Source organism: Sinohyriopsis cumingii, chromosome 13 (genome assembly GCF_028554795.1).
Source record: "Sinohyriopsis cumingii isolate HCF-2022 chromosome 13, ASM2855479v2, whole genome shotgun sequence".
Lineage (NCBI taxonomy): Eukaryota > Metazoa > Mollusca > Bivalvia > Unionida > Unionidae > Sinohyriopsis > Sinohyriopsis cumingii.
Window position 1 is genome coordinate 9,490,798 of NC_142973.1, and position 15,712 is coordinate 9,506,509.

The 15,712-nt window shown below is 38.5% G+C and overlaps 1 long non-coding RNA gene across 1 annotated transcript in view; it reads right to left on the reverse strand.

The window, feature by feature from the left end:
• LOC149784926 (uncharacterized) overlaps positions 1-14,574 on the reverse strand; it is a 37,056-nt gene extending 22,482 nt beyond the window's left edge. The window contains exon 1 of the long non-coding RNA XR_016425333.1: positions 14,411-14,574. This is a non-coding gene — a long non-coding RNA (uncharacterized LOC149784926). The remainder of the gene's footprint in view (positions 1-14,410) is intronic.
• Between the last annotated feature and the right edge of the window lie 1,138 nt (positions 14,575-15,712).

Below are 15,712 nucleotides of genomic sequence, written 5' to 3' on the forward strand. Positions count from 1 at the left end.
ATCTCTTTTCGAAGAAGAAAGCAGACACCAAGCGACAATGGCGATCCGTGTCGCACAACACTTTTCAAAATGTATATGATCAGAGGTTTGTTCTAGCGATCTGCACGGTTAAATTAAATGTTGATGTATTTTGCAATAAGACGGACACAATTTCCATGGGATCGCCCATGGAACCATTGTTCATGCATTAGTTTAATTTTTTAAAATATTTTTTTATATAAATCGCCTATAGGATAGACCCAGTAAAGCATGGTCATTCTCGTCACTGTGTGAATAGCTACTCAAGTCAATTCGAAGTGAACGCGGTAAGAAAATAAGTATAGCCAATGAAATGGCTTACAACGGGTGATGCATTGTTTTGTTCTAGGACTGTGTGGCATAATAATCCCTATGTTCTTGCGTTGTTACCATTACAGTGCAGACAGACTGAAATGTGAACTTACAAGCCCTCTTTGTGTGTGTTGTACCATTTCTTCTTACCACATCAAAATACTGAGCGTCACAGTATTGGTTCGCGTTTTCAAGCTGACCATTTTTTTTATATCTCACTTAAACATTTTAACATAAACACTCACACTCACATCGGTAGAGTCAGAACAGACGTGTTACAGTACTGAGGGGCATCTTTTTTTTTTTTCAAACTAATAAATTTGGGGTTTCTATGAAGTAAAGAACCGAAAGTACAGTGAAACTCAAGGATGATGACCCAATCTGTCTGTCTATTGATGCGTGTATTTACTTAAGAAGAAATATGACCTCTAAAACACAAAGAGATACGGCAAGCATGATTAGAATGAACATAACGATGTTTTCCTTCACGCCCGTGTAATTTAGAGTTTCAATCCTCTTTGAAAACAAACTTGGTCTCCTTTTGTAGGGCTAGAAATAATAAAAAACCTGAAAAAATCTTAAGCACTTTGCTATAGATAATTTCATCAACAGACTAAACAACATAAATGCCGTTACAACACTAGAAAGCCTTAAATCTTCTATCAAAAAGAAATGCATCAAAAAATTAAAGATTAACGATAACTAACCAATGAAACCGAATTTAACAAAGGCAGTGACATGTGAAGAAATGTCTCTCACTTTGGAAAGGTAGGCGAATGTACTCTGTCATGTACCATCAACTTGAAAACAAAATTATAAACAGAGAGAAACCTGAATTCAAAATTCAGTTGTTTTTTTCTTCAAAATTGTTTCGTTTCTTTTTTCTTTTTTTGGACCAAATCTAAGCACTAATATAGAGTGGAAAAGGGAAAATGCACATACAAGCTTTGATATTTCTGAAAAAATGAGGGGATATTCCTAACGTTCATAACCACCTATGGACTTGGACTTGTCTGTGACTTATCCACAAAACAAGATGTACATATTTCTGGTCAAGCTGCAAGTGTGTGCGTGTTTTTGAAAATGGTAAAAATGGGATATACAATTTTCTCGTGATACTTATAAAGTGAAGAGTCTGTGCAAGTGTCAAAAGCCAAAGTCATATAAGTTTTGTATTTTGTACGGCTTGTAAAGATTACCACTATTGAAAATGTGAAGTATCACAAGTTATTATCACAAACAGAAGTGGAACATAGGGGCTTGCAAGAAAGAAAATAACCCAGACAGTTGGTGTCATCAAGAGTGCTAGAGACGGTACCCGAACTTGCTTGCTTGCTTACTTGAATTAAAGTGATTTTCGCTCTAATGGAGCATATATCACTGGTTTAATAACGCACCGCGTGACTTTTAATTACTCCTAGGGAAGGAAAGAGAGCCTCATCTCCCAGGCTTTTATGTACTCACAGACTACTTTTAAATTTAGCCACTCAGGTGTAGGACTAACTAGTCCTTAACAACCTGACTGAAAGGCTTTAAACATGAGTGGGAATAGTCTCACCACACACTCATTTTTCTGTCCGAGCGTGGTAAAGGAGGAAAAAGGTGCTCAAAAAGACAGCCATGGGTGCTAAGTACTCAACAAAACGCTAGCCCGTACTTATTTCAAATCAAGTCGTGTCACCAAAAAAGACGACGTGTACGACATCAAAGGCATTGTCTTTCGCAGAAACCGTAAAAGTGGGCAAACGACGTGTCAAAGAAGTCAAAGTACGTTGGAAAGGATATCCACCCAGTTTTCATTCTTGCATCGACGCTTCGCACTATAAAAAGAAGTGACCATCATGCCCTTTCACACAGATTCAGCTACTGCGATCACTCCTTCACCCAATTCTTCTCTGCAAGATTTACAAACACAACCCTTGTGGGTGTGGTATGGAAAACGTGTGCCTAAAACGCAAATCGTCTTTTTCTGCCAAACTTTCGTAGTGTATTGTGTCATCGGTGCAGCCATTGCCAATTTGAGTTTGCAACAAGGAGACAAACACTTGTGGACCATTGTATTGAGCAGTTACATCGGCTACCTGCTTCCTAATCCCTCCCTGAAATTCTCCTCGAACGGGAACAACGGGAACCTTGTGTCCAGTGTCAGTGCCAGTCACCACTCCAACAACAACCCCATTTTGGGCGGAGACACTCCTCTAACTTCCAGTATCGCCTCGGAGAGCCACAAAACTCTGGAATTATGAGCAATAACAACCAATTTTACTTAACCTTACCCAGTGACAGTTCCATGGAGGTGTTTCCCAAGAACACGTTATGCTGTTACACGGTCAAATTACCTCAGACCATCCAGTTAGATCACGAAGCCCATTGGGAAGTGGCTTTAGTGGAAATCATTCACCCAACACAAATCAAAAACATCACCGAAAAGCAAAACACTTTCGAGGTGGAAATCCTGAATGCCCAATAGGAGGAAGAAATCAACAAAATAGGGTTTTTAGGGTACACAAGACCAGCCAGCAATCCAGCCTTCATTATCTACACCTTGAAAATTCCTTCAGGTTATTATTTTAGTGGTGAACATTTGGTGGACACTATTGCGGACAGGTTCAACTTAGCCTTTGGCAAAGCACTGAACAGAGTAAAAAAAAGTGTGAAGATTGAGTACCATAAAGTGGCTCATCGTCTCGTGATCAAATTTCAAGATACGGACATTTTGTCCCTCAGGTTCAATGGTAGTTTGTTTGAAATTTTGGGTGGACATGCAGAAATGGTCGCAAAGAATATGAGCCCCAAGATCAAAAGTAATATGGATTTTTACAGAGCTTTTGGAAACCCGGTAGAACTGAACCAAGGACTTAATTTGATCTTTGTGTATTCCGATGTGGTGGAGTACAACGTGGTGGGACACACCTCTGTTCCGTTACTGCGTGTCATTCCTTTCAAAGTGGATAGTACCACAAACAATGACCAGGAAGGTGCAAACACCTATCACGTACACCGTGAATTTGTACATCCTCATTATTTGCCCGTCAGTAAGTCGTATTTAGACACTGTCAACATTGCTATAAAAGGAGATCTGGGACAAAATATTCCATTCTCCAAAGGGAAAGTTACAGTGAAACTCCATTTTCGAAAACGGTTCTCTAACGAATTGTAAGTCAAGACAGCGAGGAGGGACATTTTCACCCTATAAAATCCGGCCAGATGCGTGTGGAATTTCAGTTTGCAGAAAATCTACGCGCAGATAATACGGTGAACGTCATCCTGTATGCTGAATTGGACAATACGATAGAAATCAACAGTTTGAGAGAAGTCATTCTAGACTATTAGAAGTCATGGAAGATTTTTATCAATGTTTGTATAGTAGGGATTCTTTGGACATGGAATGTGAAGATCCCTGAGGAAGGAGAATCCCAAGACAAAGACGAAGAAGTCATCATGATGAAGTCTAGATGGCCAGAACAAGAATCACATTTAGTTTCCTGTTATGCTATAGTCTTGACAGAAAAAAAATTAAGGAATTGATCAAGAAAGATTGCTATGGATGTCATAACGATCATCCCAGTCAAATTCAACACGATAAATGCCTGATGCTGAGTCAAGAAGAAAAATTGGACGAAGATCTGGACCAAGCTTGGAGTCTCATCTCGGAAGAAGACGTGTTACAACAGTGGTATAAAGGTTTGCTTGAACATTATTGTCCTCCATTAATAACTCAAGAGATCCATCGCATCGAAGCTCTGTTGGATCAGAGTTGGGAGACAAGGCGAAGAAACGGTTACTTGTCAGACATTTTCAAGCAAAAAGTCAGGATCGAATTGACCACTTATCATTACCAGTGAAGAAGAAAAAAAAAATGGATACCTGAGAACTTTATTACCTTTTAAACCACAGTTTGTACACTGCTTCTTGGAATCCTGTCGTCTGTGCTAAAGATGAACTCCCTCATTGCACACCTCAAAACCATCAAGCTTATGTGATCAACACGGACGACAGTCATCTCCCAGGAACCCACTGGGTAGCCGTTTACTTTCCTCAAGAAGGATGTGTGGAATATTTCGATTCGTACGGATTGCCCCCTTTGGAAGACGATATCATCGACTTTATGAGAAGAAATGCTCAAACCACTCGATTCAATAATGTGAAATTACAAGGCACAGATTCCTTGGTGTGTGGACAGTACTGTGTGTATTTCTGCATCATCGCAGCCTGGGCTATTCCTTAGAACATTTAGTGACTCATTTTGATCCTCGCTCTTCTTCTAGAAACGATGTGAAAGTAGATTGATGGTTCTGTGACCATTATGCTTATCTTTTGTCTCTAACTAGGAAACGTAGTGTCCATCAATGGCCTAATGACTTCCAACAGTGGAAATCACAATTTCATTCACAACGTTGTCAGCCCTGTTTAAAGTAGACTGTAAATTGAGAAAAAAATGTTTGTCATTTTTTTTTAAAAATGTTTGATGTTATGGTGTTGGATTATTGTTAAAAAAATGTTAGAGTTGTTTGTTAGTATGATTAAAAAAATGTTGTGTTTTGAAGAAAAAAAATGACTTTGTGGTTTATTTGGCTATAGGAATGTTGATTCATGCTCTTTGACTTCTCTCTATCCCTCCCATTACACTATTTGAACGTTCCGGCTAGAAAACCGTGTAGTAATGTTTTCCTTCACGTCCGCGCTTTGACTTTAAGAACCGGTGAAGTTTCCAGTCTGCCCATCCATTGTTAACTCATCCTCCTACGAAGATGTGCTCCAAACGAGCTAAGCTAAACGAAGCCTACGTGAATTTGCATAGGGTCAGACACAGTCTGATACCGAAGCCAGAAGAGATAGAAAATGTGAGAATGCTAAAAGTCACTGAAGACCTGAAAGAAGAGCTCTTCAAGGAGGAATTCAAGAAGGAGAAAGAAGAATGGATGGAGAAGTACAGACTTCATAAACAGCAGAGAGAGCAGCAACAACAGCAGCATGAACCTGACAGAGGCTTTGTCAACAGTTGCATCGACACCAAAGAGTTCTTCTTCTCTTTTCCGAAGAAGCAGACCTTATCCTGTGAGAAAGCCTGTCGTCAGAGGAGGCCGCCATCTTATAACCTAAGCGATCGCCATAGCTTCAAGTTCCAAAAAAATTTCAGGGCTACCCCATACTCTCGAAAAGAAATAACAGTCCATTGCCTATGATATGTTAGTCAGTTAGAAGAAAAAATACAGAAGTGAGTCTATCAGCACATGATTTCTTTATCTTGGTTAGAAAGTGCGACTCTAAGTCCTTCGTTTCCGTCGCTTATCAAAATTTTAAAAATAGTAATGTTCTGTAAAAAAGTGAGTGTTTCTTTTAGGTTTGTGCGTTTTTTTTTTTTTGTTGGTGATAATATGGATAATGTAAGTTCGGGTACAACGAAATTAAAAGAATTAGGCCCAGAACTCGGTGTGGAGGGAAGAAACATACGCAACAGTAGCGGAAGCAAGAAATGCAGACCTAGCCAGTTAGCACTCCACCCACCTCGAGAACACAAATAACATCTAGTCAACAGCCGACTGTACCTAACAAACAACCTGCCCCGGAAAGAGTGGTGGCAAAACAAAGGGCCAATTATGTTAGACAAACGGTATGGCAAACTCAAATGTAATTATCGGAGGCACTACGTTCTTTTCTGGGGCCCAGAGTGGCCGAGTGGTCTAAAGCGCTCTCCGTTACGGATCACTGTCATCTCACCTTTGTCTGCGTGGGTTCGAGTCTCGGATTCGGCTAATGTGGGTATGTGAGAAAGCTTGCCAGTAACTTCTCGTGGGTCGGTGGTTCTTTCCGGGTTCTTCCTCCACCATCAATACTGGCCGCCATGTATATCCTATCGCGTGCTGAAAAATGGCGTTAGACCCTACAACAACAACAACGTTCTTTTCTCACTCCGATACTACAGGCAATCCCAGCTGAAACAGTAACAGCGACAGACACCATAGCAGCGGATTTGAAACTATCTACCTCAACTAAAGAATTAGTATCATAACCAGAAGAGGAAATTGAGGCGGTTGAGGAGGAAGAGGGGGACGCTGACCCTCGTTGAGAAGTACACCGAAATGGGACTAGATCAAGCATTGTATGACGTCAACAAAGCAGGGCAGTTTATTAGAGCCATACAATACGTTGCCTACAAATCTCTAGACACCTTTAAACCAAGACCTTCTCAATGGGGATTAGGGTCAGAGTTCTTCCCCAATTCTACAGACAAACCTACACTGGATACCCCCTCAGTCAACTGGTAGAAGCCGCTGCTTACATTGCCGCCCATCATGGCTACGCATTTCCTGATATCAAGAATCATGAGACTAGGAGTGCAGGAAAGAACGTGAAAGCAAAAGAGAGACGTGTTACCTTCTAATAGAAAAAACAACCTTTTTTAGGACTCCAAAAGATTGCCTTTTATTAAATAGGGAACCATATTTGGCTTGGTATCCCTCCTTGACTAAACTATTCTCGAAACAAACTTGACCCATTGGAACACCGCAACAAATTTAACTTTTTAAACCTAACAGTGACCAAACTGGTATATGTCTCTTAGACATAATAATTTAAATAAGATCACTATGGCTATTTTTATGTATACTAAGTACTAATATTAGATAGATATGTTAGGAAGTAGGAAATTTAACAGACTCGTTAGATTTGAACTAATTGCACAAGTGGTTAACACATTATTGGTACTTTTTCTGTCCATTAGCAAAAACGGGACTTGATTTGAAATAAGTACGGGCTAGCGTTTTGTTGAGTACTTAACACCCATGGCTGTCTTTTTGAGCACCTTTTTCCTCCTTTACCACGCTAGGACAGAAAAATGAGTGTGTGGTGAGACTATTCCCACTCATGTTTAAAGCCTTTCAGTCAGGTTGTTAAGGACTAGTTAGTCCTACACCTGAGTGGCTAAATTTAAAAGTAGTCTGTGAGTACATAAAAGCCTGGGAGATGAGGCTCTCTTTCCTTCCCTAGGAGTAATTAAAAGTCACGCGGTGCGTTATTAAACCAGTGATATATGCTCCATTAGAGCGAAAATCACTTTAATTCAAGTAAGCAAGCAAGCAAGTTCGGGTACCGTCTCTAGCACTCTTGATGACACCAACTGTCTGGGTTATTTTCTTTCTTGCAAGCCCCTATGTTCCACTTCTGTTTGTGATAATAACTTGTGATACTTCACATTTTCTATAGTGGTAATCTTTACAAGCCGTACAAAATACAAAACTTATATGACTTTGGCTTTTGACACTTGCACAGACTCTTCACTTTATAAGTATCACAAGAAAATTGTATATCCCATTTTTACCATTTTCAAAAACACGCACACACTTGCAGCTTGACCAGAAATATGTACATCTTGTTTTGTGGATAAGTCACAGACAAGTCCAAGTCCATAGGTGGTTATGAACGTTAGGAATATCCCCTCATTTTTTCAGAAATATCAAAGCTTGTATGTGCATTTTCCCTTTTCCACTCTATATTAGTGCTTAGATTTGGTCCAAAAAAAGAAAAAAGAAACGAAACAATTTTGAAGAAAAAAACAACTGAATTTTGAATTCAGGTTTCTCTCTGTTTATAATTTTGTTTTCAAGTTGATGGTACATGACAGAGTACATTCGCCTACCTTTCCAAAGTGAGAGACATTTCTTCACATGTCACTGCCTTTGTTAAATTCGGTTTCATTGGTTAGTTATCGTTAATCTTTAATTTTTTGATGCATTTCTTTTTGATAGAAGATTTAAGGCTTTCTAGTGTTGTAACGGCATTTATGTTGTTTAGTCTGTTGATGAAATTATCTATAGCAAAGTGCTTAAGATTTTTTCAGGTTTTTTATTATTTCTAGCCCTACAAAAGGAGACCAAGTTTGTTTTCAAAGAGGATTGAAACTCTAAATTACACGGGCGTGAAGGAAAACGTCGTTATGTTCATTCTAATCATGCTTGCCGTATCTCTTTGTGTTTTAGAGGTCATATTTCTTCTTAAGTAAATACACGCATCAATAGACAGACAGATTGGGTCATCATCCTTGAGTTTCACTGTACTTTCGGTTCTTTACTTCATACAAACCCCAAATTTATTAGTTTGAAAAAAAAAAAAAGATGCCCCTCAGTACTGTAACACGTCTGTTCTGACTCTACCGATGTGAGTGTGAGTGTTTATGTTAAAATGTTTAAGTGAGATATAAAAAAAATGGTCAGCTTGAAAACGCGAACCAATACTGTGACGCTCAGTATTTTGATGTGGTAAGAAGAAATGGTACAACACACACAAAGAGGGCTTGTAAGTTCACATTTCAGTCTGTCTGCACTGTAATGGTAACAACGCAAGAACATAGGGATTATTATGCCACACAGTCCTAGAACAAAACAATGCATCACCCGTTGTAAGCCATTTCATTGGCTATACTTATTTTCTTACCGCGTTCACTTCGAATTGACTTGAGAGCTATTCACAAAGTGACGAGAATGGCCATGCTTTACTGGGTCTATCCTATAGGCGATTTATATAAAAAAATATTTTAAAAAATTAAACTAATGCATGAACAATGGTTCCATGGGCGATCCCATGGAAATTGTGTCCGTCTTATTGCAAAATACATCAACATTTAATTTAACCGTGCAGATCGCTAGAACAAACCTCTGATCATATACATTTTGAAAAGTGTTGTGCGACACGGATCGCCATTGTCGCTTGGTGTCTGCTTTCTTCTTCGAAAAGAGATCGTTTCGTCTTGACTATAAAAATTTAATTTGACTAAGTTTTACGCACTACTTGAACTCATACATTTCACGTTGTAGGTGTAAGCCGTCGTTCTCAGTTTTCTGGAAGTTCGTTTTTGCGTTTCTCAGATGTGATACTATTTTTTATGGACCGAACGAAATTTCTTTTGGCGTGAATCAGGACTCGTGGTTTTGTGGTATAAATGGAGAGCATTGATGAAAGCTCAGTTATGTCGTCTTCGAAATCGCTGACACGGATCTGAGCTAACACTTCAGGTTTTGTGTGAGGCGATACGGTACATCATTGCCTTTTACTTCCTCAATGAAATCGTTTCATCTTGTTGCAAAATTACATTTGACTAGGTTTCATACGCAGCAGGTCCCTGTATATAAGGAGAGTGTCTTAGCGTCAGAGTATTCATTCCACTCTCAAACGATCAAGAAGATGGAAGAGTCAGCACAGATCGACCTGCTGGTCAAATATTTGCTAAAAGTCATACGAAAGCATAATTCACAGGCGAAAGTGGCAACAAAACTTACTCTTTTGGTCGTCGATTTGATGAGAGTCATACGAAAGTGTGTGCTAATGAAGTTTTCTGTGTCTGCAAAGGTAAATGGGTATTTGTCTCCAGAATACCTGCTTCGTCTAAGAAAGAGAGACAAAAGTCAAGATACCTAATATCGTTGTCAGGAGAAAGGACACTGGAATTCAGAGTGCCCTACGAGAAAAGAGAAGAAACAGAAACAAGACGAAACAGAGAAGAGGGATTCAGAAGAAGAAGAAATTGAAGATGATGAAGAACTTGTGCCAGTAAAGAGATGGAAATGGAAAAATTGACAATGTGAGCCGATGCGTTGGCCCTGATGTGAAATTTCATACTACCTTCTAAAAGAGAATAGACCAGAAAGAAAACGTAAGTGTCTCTTGGTCTTGACATTGTATAATAAGGATGGCGTGTTTTGTTTTTACTCACACTTTATGAAATTATGCTCTTTCACCTCTCTCTATCCCTCTGGATCACGTTTTAGTTAGAATTGAAATGGAAGGATGTTTTCCTTCACGCACGCACTTTAGGCATGCAAATCCGTAAACAATAGTCAGTCTATTCATCCATCATTTTGTGTCTTGATGTTTCCTAAATCACACACTGATGCCATAAAATAACGGGTTAAATGGGTTTTGTAGTATTGGGAGTGGGGGCTGGGGTGTAGGTGTTTGGCAGAGTTGGTCATTGCAGGTGAGGGCTTAGGTACTTTCAAAAAGCTTTTTCTTCTTCACTCTGTGTTGATAGTATATTTGGGGTTTGTATGCGTTCGCGTACGTTTGTGTGGATAGTTTATTTGGGGTTTGTATCATCTCCCTTCTGTGTTGATAATATATTTGGGGTTTGTATGCGTTCGCGTACGTTTGTGTGGATAGTTGATTTGGGGTTTGTATTATCTCCCTCTGTGTTGATAGTATATTTGGGGTTTGTTTTGTCCTCTTCCCTCTGTGTGTGTATGTGTGTGTGTGTGTGTGTGTGTGCGTATGTCTGATCGCGTACGTTGTGTGTGTGTGTGTGTCTATTGGTCTCTGTTTGTCCGTATAAAACTCCCTTTATCCCTATCAAATACATTCTACCTACCTACCTACAGTAGCGCGTATTCAGGTCAGCCACTTGCAACACTGTTGACACTTATCCCCTAGTATTCAGTACAGTGACGTCACTGACGCTGGAAATTTCGAGACTGTAAATATGGACTTGGGGATTTCCACAGGTTGTAGCTATACATATGTACTAGAGTTCATAAACAGGAACGTCACTCAAGCTGAGGCTATAAAAAGATAATGGGATTTTCCAAAGGAATAACCCACAAGTTGGAGCTATAAATAGATAGTGGAATTTCATAGGAATTTTAGCTGATTATAGCTATAAATAGATACATGGGTGTTTATCGACGATCGTCACACAAGTTGATTTTGTAAGTAGTTACTCATTTTATCCATTTTATTCTAAACCGTTGTAACTTAATTTTCGGGGATATGTTTATTTTCCTTCAAATTCTGGGACAATTTCGTCATTTTAGCGTTACTTTTAGTCACATCCATTTTGTCGTTGAGCATTTCCTTGATTATCGCTATTTATAGCATCATTACAATTATGCAAATTTTTGAACACCCCATCAAGATTTCAGGTCTTGGTAATGCTTTATATATAAATCTCACGCTTGTACTACTGCATGTATGTCTCTGTCTCTGTTGTGTTTGACCCTCTATCATCATTGTCCCTAGACAATCCCACCATGTTCAATTCCCCTTGACGCTATACAGACCCACCATGTTCAATTTCCATATGTTCAATTCCCCTTGTCTCTAGATAGACCCACACTTTATTCCCCCATGTTCAATTCCCCTTGAGGCTAGAGTGGCCCAGGGTTTTTTCTCCATGTTCAATTCCCCTTGAGGCTAGAGTAGCCCAAGACTATTTCCCATGTTAAATTCCCCTTGAGGCTAGAGTGGCCCACGATTTTTCTCCATGTTAATTTTCCATTGAGGCTAGAGTGGCCCAGGGGTCTCTGTAATGATAATTCCCATTGAGGCTAGGGTGGCCCACCTTACTACTGACATGGTATAAGGGGTGTATCTACCATCGGAAATGCAATAAATGCGAAAAGACAGGTCACACACCTCACAAATGTCCGAATAACCCAGGCAGCACAAGAAATAATAGACAAACACTAACAAGGATAAATCAACAACAACAACAGAACAGGACCCAAATGGAATACAGACATCAAATAAAGCAAACCAACAACAATCTGGAAGACAACAACAACAACCAGAACAAGAACAAGGAAGATTAACTACCATGCAGCCGCAGAAGGAACAATCACGGTTTACACAGCAACAACCACAAGGAAACCAAAAGCAACATGGTGTACAAATGAAGAAACAAGAACACCAAGAACAAGAACAGCAGAGAAATAAAATGCAAAAGAAAACAATTGCTGACCAGAAAACACAGGCCCTAGTAACAATAACAACAGCAACAACAAAGACAAATGGATCAACAAAAACAATCTCAGCAGGACAAGAGAAAGAGGATAAAGACATAGCAATTAATACAAAATAGAAACAACTACAACAACAGCAACCAAACCAACAAGAAGATGAGCAAAACAAAGGAAAATGGGTACAAACCTAAGACAAATAGGACAACAACAACAAAGTCAACAGGACACCAAGCAACAATATCAACAGTACCAAGAGCAACAACAAGGAAAAACTTTACAAGCCAAAACACCAGTTATCTCGACACCACAAGGAAATCAGTTACCCAAGCCTCCGATGTCAATATTAACGGCAGAAACTCAAGACCAAAGAAAGGAAAGAGATAGGATAAGAAGAAAAGAATTGAGAAGACAAAAAAGAGATCAAGAAGAGGCAGAAGAATATTTCTTAGCGTTAGATGAATTTCTATATTAGAAAAAAAAATTGACAATTCAAATATATATATATATATAATGGAAAACACAACAAAAACAAACACTTACAAGTTTAATAAACTATCTTATTCTATAAATCAAATTAATACAGCAAACCATTACCGTTGTAAAAATTGATACAATATAGCAAACACCTACAAGTAGGGCAGGAGGGCCTCTCCAAATGGTCTGTAAAGATCAACCGGAGAAAACACCCTCCAAAAAAAAAAAAAAAAAAAAGTATTAAGTGGAACTTTCACCGCAAACAGTTGCATACAATATGTGAATTAGGAATTCTCAACATATGCTATTGAAATTTCAACCACCACTGTGTAATTCAAAATATACACCGTAAAACGCCGATATAGGAAATAGAACTTTAAACCACCACTACATAATTCAGCTGATCTAGAAAATGGAACTTTAAGGACATACAAGTTGATATAACACGTGATATTGAATTTCTCTAGATACGAAATCGAAATTTCAACTGCAACATTCTCACTTGACCAGCTGTTGCCCGCTATGGCACCTCATACATAACCCTATCTACCCCTTGACGCATCGAACATACATTTCTGTGCTTCGAGTCTGTGAATTTCATTGGATGCGGTGGCAAGCCAGCGCATCCAATGAAAATTAAGTTGTTCAAATGTGCGTGTGTGCGTGCGAGCCTGCATGTGTGTGTCCCAAATGAATGTGTTGAAACCAAGAATTATCATTTATATCTACTTTGTTTCCTTTTCAGCTAGTTTGTGTCTGTAAAATGTGGCTGTTGTCCTTAGGGTCAGCAGTTTTTTGTTTTGCTGTTTCCATCAATACATACAATTATACTTACCCACAAAATGTAATTGTATATATCTTTTAATTAAGGAAATGTATTATCCACGTAGTATAGATATAATCAACCACTGCTGCTCTTTTCAACACCATAACTCCAATGAACACAATGCATTCTTAAATGTTCTAAACTGTCATTCAAAATTACGATTTGTTTCTAAAACAAACATTGAAATAAACATATAAATTTTATCTTCTTTTCTTAACGTTGTTACCGATTAACACATCAGAATCAGAAAAAGTTAATAAAATCACTAATGTATAATACAAACTCCCCACCCCCCCAAAAAACAACAACAAACATTGATACATTGTTTTTAAATTTATGGAATATATATGCAATACTTATAGATTCTACATGCATAATATCACATCAACGAAGCAGAGTGTAATTTTACGCGCTAAACAAAATGTAAGAAATAGCCACTCTCCTACATACACCCCTCTTTATTTATGGAATTTTCATCCCAAAAATATTCAAGGCATAACTATCGGTGATGAAATGCAAGCAATTTGTGCATTATACTGTTCTAGAAGATTCGTCAAATTTGATTATATGATGTATACAGTCTGCAGTCTTTAGCACCACTGTAACTAAATATTGGACTGCACATATATATTCTGATGAACAAATTTAACGCCTGGTACATGGTTTTCAGTGAGAACAATAATAAACGCCATTGATGTTATACAATAAAGATAATTTAACATGAAAAGCATAATTCGTTATACGATCAATCTATATCGTGTTATCAAATCGAGTACATCTTCCATTAAATCACAGTGGGTCGGTGGTTCTTCCAGGGGTTTTCCAGGGTTCTTCCTCCACCAATTATATTGGCCGCCATGCATAGCCTATCTTGTGCTGAAAAATGGCGTTAAACCCTACAACAACAACAACAACAACCATTAAATCAAGCATAGATTCCATGACAGGTGCTCGATGCGAGCTTGATGTTGAGAGAGAGAAGAAGAAGAAAGAAAAAAACAATAATCTAAAGGAAAAAATCATACAGAGTGACAAAAATACTTTAGATTACCCCCATGACCCGTTCTGACAGTATATAAGACCTCTCCATCTGTCCTGCCGTGTCTAGCATCTAGCTAAAGGTCAAGCGCGGCCATGTGGAAGTTGTCTGAAAACTGGGTCCATTATAAAACATATGTCCTGAAACGGGAATATGCTGCGGTTTTATTAGCAATGCCTGACCTGAAAAGAATATAGCTTGTTCCAGTTATTGCCGATCCGTCCAAGATCTAAGGCGGTCGTTCACCTGTGTTTCGTCTTCAGTGGGAGGAATCAAGACCACGTAAAAAGTGCGCTCTTCTGTCCGGAAACGAGACTGACGAAGGTGCAAGATAACGTGATAAAATGGCTTAAGAACAAACAAACAAAAGAAGCAGATGAATATAAGAAGAAAAAAAATGGCTAAAGAATGCACAGATTTTGAAAATATATATTTACAACCATGTGCCGCTAAAAAGTTAGAACTTTCTTACAGTATTTATTACACATGACCAATGCGCATGTTATAGGACTTCAAATTGATGCAAGAAATATATGATCGACGTTAGAGTACAGTTTTTCTAACGTCGAAAAATGTTTCATGTGACATTTTTAAATTACGCACGTAACTACTATCAATGTTATTTTTCATTCTGTAGATCGTTCGGGCATGTATGAATGCACACGTTACCATCTGCACGTACGTTCGCACCTACATAGGTGTCGACGAGTCTGTTATTCCTCGTCGTCGTCCTTCCCGGTGCTATAAAAGATCAGACAGAGGAAACGTCATTAATGCTTTTTTGGGAGTCGTCAACATAAATGATACAATTAATATTGTATTTTTATAAACTGCCAGATTTTTCAGTTCTAACTATCTCTGATATGATAAAACTGGTGATTCTTTTCTTCTTCTGATTTCCCTCTTCATTCCTTCTTGTTCAGCTGTTCCTCAAATTATTTCTGAAGCGCGCATTTTTAATGTCTAGAATAAACTAAAATTCAAGTGTTACCAAGGCAGTCAAATTTGCCATGTAAAACACTTGGTCAATGACCATTTTATCAAAAGATGGGGCGGTCTTTTATAAATTTCATTCCCTCCTTTGCATGAATTGTGTCTTTTTCTAACTATGTGTTCCGTTTTAGCAGATGAAATAATATACTTTCAATAAGGAACGAGCACAGTATAAAGTCTGTCTCGAAGGAAAATCCTGCGTTTCCATCTCCACCCCCTATCGAAAATTCAAACAGTCAGTGCCGTCATACGTAAATATATATATAACGAATGCACCAGGAAATCATACATTAGCGGCGGAAAGTATATATAGCTCTTCAC